Here is a 4,442-nt window from a genome sequence, read left to right on the forward strand (position 1 = left end):
AAAAGATATGTTTGAAAAAGATTTAATTTTTAAAATTAAAATTAATTACTTAACTAACAAGTAACTACAAGATATGATTCTAGAATTTAAAGATTGATCCTTTCTTAACAAGAAAGTAACAAACTTCAAATTTTTGAATCAATCACATTAATTGTTAGCTAATTTTCGAAAATATGATATAAAGATAAGAAAAAGATTTTGAAAATATTTTGGAAAAGATTTTTGAAATTTTCGAAAAAGAGGAAAAATTGGAGAAGATATGATTTTTGAAAAAGATTTTGAAAAGATAAGATTTTTAAATTTTGAAAATTTGACTTGACTTGTAAGAAATAACTAATTTTAAAAATTTTTGACTAAGTCAACTCAAATTTTCGAAAATTATGGGAAAAATAAGGAAAATATATTTTTTTGATTTTTTGAATTTTTAATTATGAGAGAGAAAAATTAAAAACGTCATTTTTATGTTTTTCTCTTTTCTTTATGGATCAAAACAAAGAATGCATGCAAGAACACTATGAATGTCAAGATGAACACCAAGAACACGTTGAAGATCATGATGAACATCAAGAACATAATTTTGAAAAATTTTTGATGCAAAGAAAACATGCAAGACACCAAACTTAGAAATCTTTAATGCATGGACACTATGAATGCAAAAATGCATATGAAAAACAACAAACAACACAAAACAAGAAAGCATCAAGATCAAACAAGAAGACTTATCAAGAACAACTTGAAGATCATGAAGAACACTATGAATGCATGAAAACAAGAAATCATCAAGATCAAACAAGAAGACTTGTCAAGAACAACTTGAAGATCATGAAGAACACCATGAATGCATGGAATTTCGAAAAATGCAAGAAAAATTTTAAAAGCATGCAATTGACACCAAACTTAAAAATTAACACAAGACTCAAACAAGAAACATGAAATATTTTTGATTTTTATGATTTTCTAATTTTTTGTATTTTTATTTTATTTTTTCAAAAATATTCTTTTAGAAAAACGAAAATAAAAGAAAAATTTTGAAAACTTTTTGAAAAGAAAATAAAAAGAAAATTACCTAATCTGAGCAACAAGATGAACAGTCAGTTGTCCATACTCGAACAATCCCCGGCAACGGCGCCAAAGGCATGGTGGACGAAATTGTGATCACATCAATGTAGTACTCTTTGTTATTGTATGGAATCATTATTGTGGCTCTTGGCTATGTGTGGAAACAACTCCGTTCAACTTAACCAGCAAGTGTACTGGGTCATCCAAGTAATACCTTGCGTGAGTAAGGGTCGATCCCACAGAGATTGTTGGTATGAAGCAAGCTATGGTCATCTTGTAAATCCCAGTCAGGTAAATCTCAGTCAGGCGGATTCAAGTATAATTGGATTATTGGTTTAAATTTGATTAATGGAATAAATAATAATAAACAGAAAATAAAATAGGATAGAAATACTTATGTAAATCAATAGTGGGAATTTCAGATAGGCGTATGGAGATGCTGTGCTCCTCTTGAATCTCCACTTTCTTATTACATTCATCCAATCCTTCTTACTCCTTTCCATGGCAAGCTGTATGTAGGGCATCACCGTCGTCAATGGCTACTTTTAATCCTCTTGGGAAAATGGTCCTATGCGCTGTCACTGCATGGCTAATCGTCTGGAGGCATCACCCTTGCCGATGGCTACATCCCATCCTCTCAGTTAAAATGGTCCAAATGCTCTGTCACAGCACGGCTAATCATCTGTCGGTTCTCAATCAGGTTGGAATAGAATCCCTTGATTCTTTTGCGTCTGTCACTGACGCCCAACCTTCAGGAGTTTGAAGCTCGTCACAGTCATTCAATACCGGAATCTTACTCGGAATAACACAGACAAGGTTAGACTTTCCAGATTCCCGGAATCCTACTCGGAATACCACAGACAAGGTTAGACTTTCCAGATTCCCATGAATGCCGCCATCTATCTAGCTTATACCACGAAGATTCTGTTGGGGAATCTAAGAGACATGCGCCCGGCCTAAGGTAGAACGAAAGTGGTTGTCAGTCACGCGCGTTCATAGGTGAGAATGATGATGAGTGTCATGGATCATCACATTCATCAAGTTGAAGTGCAACATATATCTTGGAATAAGAATAAAAGAGAATTGAATAGAAGATAATAGTAATTATATTGAAACTTGAGGTACAGCAGAGCTCCACACCCTTAATCTATGGTGTGTAGAAACTCCACCGTTGAAAATACATAAGTGAAAGGTTCAGGTATGGCTGAATGGCCAGGCCCCATGAAGATGATCAAAAGACCGAATGGTCAAAAGATGACTAATACACTAGTAGAAAGTCTTATTTATACTAAACTAGCTACTAGGGTTTACATGAGTAAGTAATTGATGCATAAATCCACTTCCGGGGCCCACTTGGTGTATGTTTGGGATGAACTTGATCTATCCACAAGCTGAGGCTTTTATTGGAGTTGAACGCCAAGTTATAACATGTTTCTGGCGTTCAACTCCGGGTCGTGACGTGTTTCTGGCGTTTTGTTTTGGGCGTTCAACTCCGGGTTGTGACGTGTTTCTGGCGTTTAACTCCAGACAGCAGCATGTACTTGGCGTTGAGCGCCACTTTACGTCGTCAATTCCCGATTAAAGTATGGGCTATTATATATTGCTGGAAAGCTCTGGATGTCTACTTTCCAATGCCGTTGAGAGCGCGCCATTTGGAGTTTTGTAGCTCCAGAAAATCCATTTCGAGTGCAGGGAGGTCAGATTCCAACAACATCAGTAGTCCTTTTGTCAGCCTTTTTCAGAGTTTTACTCAAGTCCCTCAATTTCAGCTAGAAATTACCTGAAATCACAGAAAAACACACAAACTCATAGTAAAGTCTAGAAATGTGAATTTTAACATAAAAACTAATGAAAACATCCCTGAAAGTAGCTTAAACTTACTAAAAACTACCTAAAAACAATGCCAAAAAGCGTATAAATTATCCGCTCATCAGTAAGCAAAGTAAGGATGCAGTAATGACATTCAGACTAGAAAACACAGCCTTAATCAATAAAATGTTTAAAATACAGAATTGACATGATTATTCACATGGAGCAAGCACACATACATACAAAGAACTTAGAAGACAATCATGCAAATTAAAGTGCTGGAAATAAGTAAGAGGAGAAAGGAACTTTACCACCTTGTATTTTATCTTCATTGTTGTTGCCCTTTTCCTCCTATTCTTCCCCTTCCCACACCATACATAGAATGATTGCTTATACTCAAGCAACAATTAAAACAGTGGTGATGGGGTCCATGATGGATCATGAATGTCTTTGAATGAAGTGTGAGTATGCATGTGTTTCAGCAAGCAAGGTTAAGGATACAATAAAGACACAAGAGATACAAACAGAGACATTTTGATTGCATTAATAAGTGGTGTTGGCATGGTACTTGCTTGAAAGTTAAGTGGCAACACCAAACTTAGTGTGCCACTATCAATTTAGAATGTTGCAAGTACCCAGTGAAGATTGAAAATCAAATTATTGCATAGCAACACCAAACTTAGAATGCAATCATATGCCAAATTATTGAAAGCAAACTAAGCAAAGCAAGGAAATGTTACCTACGGTTGGGTTGCCTCCCAACAAGCGCTCTTTTAATGTCGTTAGCTTGACATGTTGTTCATGACTTTCTTCCTCTTCTTCCAGTTTGTTAAGAGGAATGACCTCAAGTGGAAAGACGAGCCAGTTAATGCCCCTTGTTTTGAGTGCCTCTCTCCAGCAAGCCTTCTTCTGTTGTTAGCTTGTGTAAACTTGCTTGATGGGGTAGGGGTGGGATGGCTTTTGGTTGACCTTTTCTTCTTCATGGATATTGTCCTTCTTTTCTTGGTCACCATCCTCTTTTTAGTGCTCATGTTGATTGCCTTCACCACCTTTGTTTCAGTACTTGGGTGTTGTATGAGGGTTGGAGCAACATCTTCATCAAGAACTTCTTGAATTGGTGGTTCAATGAACTCACCCTCTATGCAACTCTCTGTTTTATTGGAGTAGTGTGGACTCCCTTGATTGACTTCCTCCCTTTCTTCTACATGATGTTGCATTGTGTCCTTTGGGAGTGAGTTTGCATGTTCCTCATCTTTTATTGCAATTTCACTTGACACAGGGACCTTTTGTTCTTGTTTTTCCACTTCCTCACCCACAAATTGGTCTTCATTCTCACTGTTTGATGGTTCTAAGTTCCCCCTTGTCTGCTCTAAGGGCCCATTCAATTTTTGAGGTGGAAAGAACTTTGCCAAGAAGGCATTGACTAGCTTTTCCCAAGAGTTCAGGCTTTCTTTAGGTTGTGAGTCCAACCATATCCTAGCTCTGTCTCTTACAGCAAAAGGGAATAGCATATGTCTGTAGACCTCAGGGTCAACCCCATTGGTCTTGACAGTGTCACAGATTTGCAAGAATTC

This window comes from Arachis duranensis, chromosome 9 (assembly GCF_000817695.3).
Source record: "Arachis duranensis cultivar V14167 chromosome 9, aradu.V14167.gnm2.J7QH, whole genome shotgun sequence".
In the NCBI taxonomy this organism is placed as follows: domain Eukaryota; kingdom Viridiplantae; phylum Streptophyta; class Magnoliopsida; order Fabales; family Fabaceae; genus Arachis; species Arachis duranensis.